This window comes from Bufo bufo, chromosome 1 (genome assembly GCF_905171765.1).
Source record: "Bufo bufo chromosome 1, aBufBuf1.1, whole genome shotgun sequence".
In the NCBI taxonomy this organism is placed as follows: Eukaryota; Metazoa; Chordata; class Amphibia; order Anura; family Bufonidae; genus Bufo; species Bufo bufo.
In genome coordinates, this window is record NC_053389.1 from 806,759,418 (window position 1) to 806,771,528 (window position 12,111).

Below are 12,111 nucleotides of genomic sequence, written 5' to 3' on the forward strand. Positions count from 1 at the left end.
GGTGGTCAAATCCTTTAAAGTATTAATAAGAACACTGAATGGTTTAATTTGAATGAATTTTTTAAAACATCTGACATAACCTGTGAAACTTCCATCTCTTTGATGCTGCTTCTCAGTTTCCTCTTTTGCTTCAGATGAATGACATAAATTGTCAATTTAGCTCATTGACATCCTTATGGCGTAGTAAGGTCGGGATAGTCTGCAGGGGGTATAAAAGTCTAGCAAAACAGGACATTTTAATTAAATGACATCTCCCCACCAAGTTAAGAGGAAGGTTGGCCCAGCTTTTTAAGTCAGAATATATTTTCTCTAGAAGGGGTCTATAGTTCATGCTATATAACGAGGAGGGAGCATGACCTATCTTTATTCTCAGATATTTAATATGCTCCTTAGGAGGGGCTATCCCGTAAGAGGTATGCAGCAGTGTGGTCCTACCCGAGGTGCCTCGTAAATCTCGACAGGGGCTCTATTGTCAAATTGAATAGCAGGGGAGACAGGGGACAACCCTGCCTAGTGCCCTTTTGTAAATCGAATGGGTGAGACAAATAACCCCCGGAATGGACCCTTGCCTGGGGATGACTGTAAATATGGCTAAGCAACTTCCTAAAAGGTCCCACAAACCCCATTCTGTCCAGCACTAACCCCAGCCAGTTCCATCTGACATTATCGAACGCTTTTTCTGCGTCCAACGTCAACAATGCTGGCGTCTCTCCCTGGCGAGGCCAGTGCTGGACCCTATCCAAAACCGCCATGACCGTACGGATATTTGTCACCGCCGCTCTTTTCTTTGTGAATCCTACCTGCACCGGGCTAAGCAGAGTGGGCACAATGGTTCCCAACCTGTCGGCTACAATCTTAGACAAGAGTTTTGCGTCCACATTTATTAATGAGATGGGGCGGTAAGACCCAGGATGCACTGAAGTCTTACCCGACTTGAGCAGGAGTTTGATATAGGCCATTAAAGACTATTGTTGGAGCCCACCTTCTCCTAATGCTGAATTAAAAACTGCTGTTAAAGTATCTCCTATTTGTTCTTTTTAAATCTTATATACCTCTCCTGTTAAACCGTCAGGCCCTGGTGCTTTGCCCGCCTTTAGCATCCCAATTGCTCCCAAAACCTCTTCCCCTTTTAATGGCGAATTTAAAAAAGCAAGTTGTGCATCAGACACCTTAGGGAGAACTATCTGGTCTAAAATTGTGTCCTGCTGAATAGGATCACTAGTATCTGCATATAGACTCTCAGGATTCTGTTAATGTTTTGGGGATCTGTGGTTATGTCACCATTTGCATCAAGCAAGGATCCTATATGGGTAACTGGGGGCCTATCTTTAGCAAACCTGACTAATAGTTTTCCGGATTTATTACCGTATCTGATTAGAGTAGCCTTCCACTCCCTTCTGTAAAAACATTCTTTCTTTGTTGCCCACTTGTTAAATGCCTGTTGGGCAGCTTTCCATCCTTGTAGATTAACAGCCGTAGGAGATCTCACATAGTTGGCATACGCCTCCCCCTAACTCCTGACTGGTCTGTTTATACTTATTCCAAACGTTATTTTTCCGTCCTGTCACATAGGAAATGATCCTGCACCGTAAGACAGCCTTAGCTGCGTCCCAAAAGAGACTGGTGTTGGGTCTGTGTTCCCTATTGTCAGCTTCATATTCTCCCCACCACCCTCTGAATAGTAAAGCAAAATGTTCCTCTCCCACTAGGTGAGCAGGGAACCTCCACAAGATATCAGTCCCTTTCTTCTGCGTTTCTGCCAAAGTGAGCGTTAAAGGAGCGTGGTCAGATATAACTATGTCCCCTTATTCCGCGGAAATCATTCTGGATAATAAGGAGCTCTGCAGAAATATATAATCGATTCCAGACCAGGAGAGATGGGTGTGAGTGAAACAATACTCTCTACCTTCCGGATGTAAGTAGCGCCAAACGTCTACCAACCCCGTTGACTCCAGAAAAGGCCCCAGCACATTCTCACGTCTGATCGGTCCTCAGCGATTTTGCAGTAATGAACCCCTGCTGCGGTCAAGGTTTGCGCATGTATTTCCATTCCTCTTCACTTAGATGAGTCTCCTGCAAAAAACGCTATGTCCGCTTTCAGTCTTTTTAAATGACGAAGGACCATCATCCGCTTTTCTGGGGAGCGGAGTCCCTTAACATTCCAGATAACTACTCTCATTAACAGGTCTAGAGAAAAGGATAGTTAAACACGATACAATAGCATCGCCCCCAAAAGAGCGCCCCCTTTTAGTGGCCCTAAAACAGACACTCTCCTCTGCTCCGCCCGCCCCAAGGTGGTAGACCAGGGCCAGCTGTAGGAAAAAAGATGCTCGGTCACAACAAGAACAAACACGCGCTACAAGAAAAATGTTAACATTAACAAACCCTCCTCCATTCCTAGCATTCCCCTACTCAATATTGTATTCCTCTCTTTTCATCTATCTCTGGACCTCACTTTTTTCTGAAATATAGGCTCTAAAATCCTCCGCTCCACCCCTCCTCATCTGTCTTTACTTGTATTTCGCTGCCCCACAGCCTGGATACAGAAAAGTAACAGCACAAGTATCTCCCCCCCCCCCACCGGGTACAAACAGCACACCCACAATACTTATCATATCAGTCCACACTTAAAGGCGCATAGAGGTTCATTCTTTGGGGTCTCTGCTTCTTTGGTGATGCACCTCCTTCTGCTCTCTGTGGTTCTTTCTCAGGAATCCTCTTCCAGGAAGACCCCTTTTGTCCTAAGACCGAATCATGACCTGCAGGCTGGTGTGAGGCACGTCCGTGGTCTTCCTGGCGATAAGTTGGAGAAGATCTCTTGTCGGTCTGGTCGAACTCCCTTTCCATGGCCCACCCTTGAGCCACAGCGAACCTTTTTGCCTCCACGGGTGACTTGAAAATTGCAGGTGGTTCACCGACTACTTGAATCCGCAGCGTTGCCGGGTATATCAGTTGAAATTTGATTTTGCGTAAAGTGAAGAGCATACCGCACTATGCTCTCTCCTCCCCTGCACCACTTCCGTGGAATAGTCAGCAAAGATTAATAATTTTGCCCCCAGCACTTACAGAGGGGATTTTCTGGCCCGAAATGCTCTCAGGATTTCCTCTTTGTGGTTATAGTCCAAATATTTGACTATGACTTGACGAGGTTTATTCCTCTGTGGTGAGGAAGCGGGTTTCTGGTTTGTAGTTGCGAACTGTGCAGGTCCCACCCGATGGGCCCTTTCCACCCTCTTTGAGCCCGAAATCCCTAGGGCCTGAGGGAGTTCTCCTTCACAAAATTCCTGAAGCTGTGACGGTTTAATGGAGTCCGGGACCCCCAGGACACGCAAATTGTTCCGGCATGACCTGTTTTCCAGGTCCTCCATGCGGAATCTGGAATTTTCTTGTGAGATTTCTTTAAGTCTGTCATGGGACCCCACAGCTTCCTCCTCTAAGGCCACTATCCTGTGCTCCATCTCCTCCAATCTGGAAGAATGGGATTCTACCTCAGCCCGCATTTATTGGAAAGAGGCTGATACTGCTATGACCAGGGAGTCTTTTGAATCTGTAGCTAGTTGTTTAGCTACTTCCACTGCCAGCTTTTTGTAATCAATAAGGGCCCCCAGGGTGTCAGCACTTGCCATTTCCAGGTCTTTTGAGAGTGGAGCCTGGGATTAGAAGCCCTCTGTGTCCTGGAGTGCGCACTGAGTGTGGTCGTCAGGAGTCTCCTCCCTCGTGCAGTCGTCCGGCGCCATCTTGCCTTCTCCTCCGATTTGGCTCTCTGAGTGGGGTGCCGGCTTGCCACTGCTCCGAAGCAGGTACCACTCCATGTAATCACCCCCGAGCAGGCTGAGGGTGTATTGCAGTCACTCGCCGAGTTCAGCGAGCGGCTGAATTGCCGGTATGTGCAGGTCAGCAGAGGGGTTGTAGCGGAGCTCCTCACCGCACTGCCTACATCACAGCACCGGAACCGGAAGTCTCCAGAGTCTGAATATTCATGGTAGAACAAATAGTTAAAAAAAATTATTGCTTTATTAAATAAATATATCATAAAATGTTTTTCCAAGTGTTTTATACCGATGACCTATCCTCACCAAAGCACCATGGCTTCTGCAAACAGATGATCATGGGGTTGTCAGGAGTCAGACCTCCAACAGTACCGAGGACCCATAAAACACAAAAAAATCTTTAATACATTATAAGCTGCTCCTTTAAGAACCCAAATAGAAACTCTATAATTAAAATACAGAGGTCCCTATTGATGTAGTATCTCACTACATCCAGATATCCTCCATGGAGATTGATGGAAGCTTCTCATGAACATCAGGAAGGATTTGAGCTTTAGGTTTCTTCTTTTCCAGGATTTGATTTCTACTTGAGAGATATCTTGCTCTTCTGTTCTGGAACCAAACCTATAAAACAATGAAAATTTTAGTAAAAATATTTTCTTACATATAGTCTCTTTCATATATTGTGTTGATACTAATAATGAATATATCTTGTATCATTACCTGTATCCTGGGTTCTGGGATCCCTATGATCTGAGAAATACGACATCTACTCACAAAATCTGGATACGGGTTACAGTCAAACTGGTTCTTAAGGAACTTGATCTGCTCATTACTGTAGACGGTTTTCTTTCTGGATTGGGTACTGGAAGGCAGGGGCTTTGCTAGGTCAATCATTACTGTAGACGGTTTTCTTTCTGGATTGGGCACTGGAAGGCAGGGGCTTTGCTAGGTCAAAACATTTGAGGCCTGGGCCCCTAATGTTTTGTCCCAGGCCCCGAATGTCCTGCCTGCCTGTTAGGTATAACTGTATTGCCGTACTCAGGACGGCAATACAATTGAATTTAATGCACTGCAAGAGCTGAAGGACCTGTGATGACATCGCAGGTCATGTGATCAGTGCTAAATGAAGTAGCTGAAAAGACCTGGGATGATGTCCCCATCATGTAACCAGTGCAGGAGAGGACAGGTCAGCAGTGTAGAGAAGTCTTGGGAAGAAGCTGAGGTGAGGTCTGCTACATGAGGAGAGGTAAGTGAAGATTACTCAGTGTGAGAGGCAGAGCAATGTTGGGAGTTGTAGTTATTTAACTGGGACTGTATGTTTGGGCTGAAGGGAGCGATGTTATTTACATGGGACAGTGAGGTGGAGTGATGTTAATTACATGGGACTGAAATTTGGAAGCGGCTGGGGTAGGATGATGTTATTTACATGAGATTGAATGTTAAGGGGTAATGTTATTTACATGGAGCTGCATGTTGGAGATGGCTAGGGAGGGGGTGATTTTATTTACATGGGACTGTATGTTGAAGGTGTCTGGGGGAGGGAGTGATGTTATTTATATGGGACTGAATATTGAGGAGCTAATGTTATTTACATGGGACTGTATGTTGAAGGCGGCTGGGGAGGGGGTGATGTTATTTACATTGGACTGTATGTTAAAGGCGGCTGGGGAGGGGGTGATGTTATTTACATGGGACTGTATGTTGGAAGGGGCAGGAGAGATGGTGTGATGTTATTTACATGGGACTGTATTTTGGAGGGGGCTGTAAATAGAGAGGGGTGTTATTTACATGGGACTGTATATTGGAGGGGGCTGGAGAGATGGTGTGATGGTATTTACATGGGACCCTATGGCGGAGAGAGGGAAATAGTGTAATTTACATGGGACTTTATGTCGAAGGTGCTGAGGAATTATAATTTCTGAGGACACTAAACGGAGGAATATAGCTACAGGGGGCACTGCAGGCGGCATTATAAATACTGGGGGCATTAGGCGTTCTTATTACTACTGTGGACTCTATAGGAGGGACTTATAGATCCGCATTATTTCTACTAAGAGCACTGTGGGTGCCTTATTACTACTGAGGGGTCTGTACAGAGCTTTATTACCACTGGGGGGACAATAGGGGGTCCTTATTCCTACTGGGGGGCTCTGTAAGGGCATTATTAATACTGGAGGGCTCTTCTACTAATGGGGGCACTCTTGTGGAGCGTTATCACTGTTGGGTCCAGTAGGGGGCAGTAGGGGTACAGAAAAGTAAGGAAGCTAAGCTGTTTGTGTGTCACACTCTGCAGAGACAAGGCGGCTGAGAGAAGTGTCTGGACCAAATGGAGAAGATAATGACAGAGAAGATCCACATCAGAGGAGACGTCACCTGGGAGGCCCTGGATGTGAGAGGTACGTGCTGCTGTATAGCAAGTACAGCAAAATGTCTTCAGTGCTAGTGTTTGCAGGGTGGGGATGGGGATGCGGTTGTTTAACTTAGAGAATTGGGCCATATGCATTGGTGCTTGGGCCCGGATTATTTGAGACCCTAGCAACGCCCCTGCTGGAAGGTATTGTCTCTACTCTGGGCTTATATCCATCTTGTCCATCATCAGGATTTTTTCCTGTAGAAAGAGAAAAAAATAACATTTTTAGAAAATTTAAGAAAAAAAATATATATTAAAAAATTGTAGAATATTATCTTGTTATAACAATAAAGTTTTAGTAACGTCTTCTCACTATGATTTTATATTCTATATTTTTGTATAATTATTTCAATTATTGTTCTTATGTAAACAATAATTATCATGTAAAATATAATATGTATATATTATTGAAATGCAATTTTCCAGTCTACAAATATATCGTCTATAAGCTAGCCCCTAAATTATGTGTTCTACTGTATAACCTTATTTATAACTATTATAATTGTTATATACATTGTCATTATTTAACAATTAAAATATAGACAATTATACAGTTATATTAATACTTTGATAACTATAAATCAACATAAAAAATATACAGTAGAAGAAATACTCACTTTTGAGTGGATTCCTCGGTTTGTCCTCCTTGTTAGTCTCAGGGATTGTCATGCTCGTTATGTTTTGTCCCATTCTTTTCCCAGTCTGGGAGCCTTCATAAATCCCTAACATAGAATATAGTTCACACACTGTCTGCTGGAGGATAGCTGAGTGATGGAGAGCTTCCTGTGTCTACTTCTGTGAAATAAAATAACCAGAATTTCACGACAGAGGGTAGGGATAAGTGCAGCCCTAAAGTCCACCCCACCTCTGTCCCTGCCTACTTGCACGGCCTGTCATAACCGACGGCGTACAACTTGGCAGCAGTCCCTCGCTTAGACATGTGCAGGGGCCTGAGAAGATAAAGGGGCCTGAGAAGATAAAGAAGTACCGTAACAGAGTCAGGAAAGCCAAGGTCAAAGCCAAGAGGTCACGCAGGTACATAGGGAGCAATACAATAACGAGGTCAAAACACAATCCGGAGTCAAAAGCCAAGAGGTCACGTCAATTCCAGGGAGGACACAAGGTCAAGTAAAAAACAGAGCCGAGGTCCAAACACACACTGAAAGGCGCAAGACAAAATGCTGGTGAGGGTAGCAAGACTAATCACAGGCAACCTGTGGCCAGCAGGCTGCCTGTTTAAATAACCCCTACAGGTGAGTCACATGACGTGGACAGCGTCACGTGACTCTGATTGCTCATAACACAGCTGAGCACTGATACATTAACATCGGCGCTCAGATTCCCTGCTGCTTGTTGTCTAGGGGACGGAAAATGCCGGCCACGCTGATGAGGCGTGCGCGGCCGGGTCCTCCCCGCCCCCTGGTCCCCATGGAGACAAGGACGCCGACCGTGTCCTCGGTCCGCTGTATGTGCGGGATGCCAGCGGCCCTGCGAATGAAGAGTGCGCCACCGGCTCCCCGTGACACAGAAGTAAAGAAATCACTTGATAGATGATCCTGGCTCCTCAGGGGAGGAGATAATGCTGGATAGTCTTCTTCTAGAGAGAGGATAGTGTAGAGAGGACCTGGTCTAGCTCCATATCCATGACTGGTCTCTTTAGCTGTTCTTGATGAAATTATGGTTCCACTATTGTAGGTAAACTTATATCAGCCAGGCCATGTGTATTGGAGTACAAAAAGAGGAATTACTTTTTTAATTTTTTTTATTTTGGGGCAGCACCCACTTCTTTGATCCTTTTACATCATCTTCACATCTCTGCCCATCATATACATAATACTCTTCCACGAGGGGCCACCGGACCCATGATCACTGGAGTGGGTTTCTCCGGATGAGCTAAATGAAAAATTATTACCAACCTCTTAGCATGCATCTTGCTAGCTGGCATCCAAGACCTCTCTTCAGGACCATAACCCTTCCAGTGAACCAAATATTGCAAACGAATGCCGGACCTTTCTCACATCAGGGATTCTAGAAATTTTGAATTCTAGTTGGCTGGCAACCTCTACTGGCGCCGTAATTCTTTATGGAAAACATTATGGATACGAAAGGAGTCAGGTAACTTAAAAGACACAGGCCCAAAACTACCTCCAAGGGCACATTTTTTTACATAAAAGAAAAATGTAATTTCAGTATGAAGAGCCCCCACAGTCAAGGTTAATTCAGGAGTACAAAATTCCACATTTCCGCCCACCAAAGGAATAGAGTCAATGGCAATAATATGGACAGGGTTAGGAAGAGACAACATAGGTACTCCAATGGAAAAAAGTGCAAAATTATGGTCAATAAAATTAGAAGCATTGTGCTGGCTCTAGAGATTTTCCTAAATAAAATAAGGGCGTCAGACAAAATTAAGGGTCTCTAAATAGGGTGCAACACACACTCAATAGCGGCTTTCGCCGATGACCTTCTACTACTAGTCACTAACCCAGAAGAAGCCTTGCCAGAAATTATGGAGTTACTGGAGGACTATGGAGAAATCTCCAATTTTAAAATTAACTATGAGAAATCAGAGATACTTAATGTCTCCATAGAGAAGAAAAGAGCAGATGCCCTAGTCCCACTCTCGCCATTCCCAATGGCCAAGACGAGCTATGAAGTTCCTGGGAATTCAAGTACCTTCAGATCCCCAGCAATTCTATAGCCTAAACTACCCTCTTATTTGCCAAGATCAAGATATATCTCAACTCTATCAAAATCCCCTTCCTGTCTTGGTTAGGTAGGAAAAACGTACTGACTACATATGCTCTACCACAGATACTATATATCTTAAGATGTCCACCTATAAAAATCCCTGACAGGCTGTTCGCAGATTTTAGGAGGCTTTTTACTAAGTTCTTGTGGGCTAGTGGAAAGTAACGTCTCTCCTATTCTCTTCTTATCAAGAAGAAAGCAGCAGGGGGTCTCTCTTTCCCTGACTTAAGAACTTACCATCATGCTATACACCTAGAAAGATGGACCGAACTAGCGGACCTGTCCAATAACAAACTACACGTCGATATTGAACGTAGTCTTATGGGCACAAATGCCACAAGATATATGTGGGTTGCCTATAAAAATAGAAAGAAGCCCTTGTTCATGTCTGAAATGTCTAACACTATGCTCTCATACTGTCAGAAAACAGCAGGTCTCCTGATGCATCATAATAAACTTTCCCCACTAGCCCCGATTTCTGTCCTGCCTTACTTTATGAGAGGTAAAAGGAGTGTAAATCAGCAGTGTTGGTACAACCTTACAGAGACGAGAATCTCAAACTTGGGCAAAACCCCTGACTTAGATTCCTTCATACAGGACATGTTAGAGAAAATTCCGAGGCCCTTTAGGAATTCATTAGCTATAAGAGATCTGACCATCACTTGTAGGGAATACAAGAAAAAATGCGCTAGGGAAGCTTTAGATCTTACATGGTTAGAAAACCTATCATTGTCCTCCGATAGGCCTCCACCGAAAATGCTATCCTACTTATACACCCAGTTACTCCTTGCACCACCTCCTGAGAAACCCCTGTACTTAAAGGCGTGGGAAAACGAGTTTCAGATAAACGTATCAGAATCAGAAGTCAAATTTATCTTAACTCACTCACATGGCTTCTCCAGAAGCATTCGCTTACAGGAAAACTCTTTCAAAATTCTCACGAGGTGGTACAGGATGCCAGATTTTCTACACAAAATAAACCTGATCCCTGATGATAAGTGCTGGAGATGTCTCGAAGGAAGGGGGACGATCTCCCACATATGGTGGTCTTGCCCCTCCCTGAGCCATTTTTGGGAAGAAATTGGGAAAAAGATTAATATTATATGGAACACGTGTATATCACTGACCCCGGATTTAGTATTGTTGTGGAAACCCCAGTTAGATTTCACACCCTCAGCTGACAACCTCCCACACTTGATAGCAGCTGCGAAAATCCTTATACCAAAGAGATGGGGAGTCTCCAAGGATAGAAGAATGGATGGAGGAAGTCCACCACATTTGCCTTATGGAAGAGCTAGTGGGATGGAACTTAGGAAAAAGGGAGATGTTCCTTAAGATTTGGAAACCGTGGCTAAATTTCCACGCAAGGAGGATACGGATTACTAACCCCTGACAACACACACTTAATTTGCCTCCAATAGAAGCAGCATGCAGCGGCCCATACCCGACCTAAAAGGGGTAACTAGCTCTCAGGGGCATCTAGCTCTCAGGGGCATCTAGCCCCGTTCACAGAACCCATACATCATACTGATCTTTAAATCATACAAAGTAGACAATTTGTCTTTTGCCGAATCTGCATAGTCCCTCGCCGGGGTGGTTTATGGTTAATGTTATGTATTAAATACTTAATTTAATAATCTATTTTATTTTAATGTATTTCTGGTTATTAATCAGAAATAGTGTCTTATGCTGTCAATTGCTAGATTGTATCTGCATTGGAGTATGTATACACTTAACACCTTTTGTAATTGTACTATACGATATTTGGATTGGTGATACTGTAACATTTAAAAGTGCGTTTCCATGTTAATGCTCTCTTGCATAAAGCAATGGATATTATTCATAAATAAAGAATTGTTAAAAAAATAAAATAAATTAGAAGCAGACCCCGAGTCAATAAACGCCTTCCCAGAACCCTTACAAGAACCCAAAGAAATAATCACCGCTATTAATACTTAACCGCTATTAATTCTTATTACCCACTTCTGTGAGTACCTTAACCTTCAAGATGTCCGGCCGTGAAGATCTTCGGGAAAGAGGAGTCTTATGGCATTGTCCTACCCAGTGGTCAGATTCTCCACAATAAAAACAGGCACCCCTCAGACTTCTCTGATCCCTTCTGGTCAATCCGAGCTGCATGGGTTCTTCAGGATAATTCTCTAACTTGACTTCCATGGGTAAGGAGTCTGGCTTCTCCACCACCTGTGGAAACTTCAGATGTTCTCGTTGTCTTTCTCTAATATGTCAGTCCAGCCTAACAGCCAGAGTCATAGTCTGCTCTAAGTTGTCAGGGCAGGGCTAACTGACCAACATAATTAAGGTTTTCAGAGAGTCCTGACCTAAACTGGCACTTAAGCACTGGCTCATTCCAACCAGATGGAACACACAACTTCCGGAACTGAGTGCAGTATTCCTCCACCGGTCCGTCCCCCTGAGTGAGAGCCTTCAACTGAGATTCTGCCATAGTCGACTTGTCGGGTTCATCATAACGTACCCCCAAGGCCTAAGAAAATGATTTCACGGAAGCTAGACAAGGGGTCCCCCTGCAACAAAGAGATAATTATTCCTACTCTTTGCTTTTTGGAACCTGAGGAATGAGTGCGTAAACGAAAATACAACTTATAACTTTCCTTAAATGTCAGAAAGCACTTACAATCCCCGAAAAAACGGTCAGGCAATTTAACACGGTGTTCGAGATTTTGAGTGGAGGAGGCCGCTACAGGTGGGGCCTGATGCAATTCCTGCTGCTGTAGACTCTCCGTCAAATCCTGCACCATATGGGCGAGACTATGTACCTGGTCTGTGAGGACTCGCATAGGGTCCATGGTATAAGTAAGACCTGTGATTCTGTCACGACAGAGGGGAGAGATAAGTGCAGCCCTAAACTCCACCCCAACTCTGTCCCTGCCTACTTGCATGGCCCTTTCTAACCGATGGCGTACAACTTGGAGGCACGTGACTCTGATTGCTCATAACACAGCTGAGCGCCGACTCATTAACATCAGCGCTCAGATCCCCTGCTGCTCGTTGTCCCCTGGAAACATGGATGCTGACCGCTTCCTCGCTCCACTGTATGCGCTGGATGCTTGCGGCACTGCAAATGAAGAGCGCACCGCCGGCTCCCCGTGACACAGAAGTAAAGAAATTACTTAATAGATTATCCTGGCTCCTCAGGGG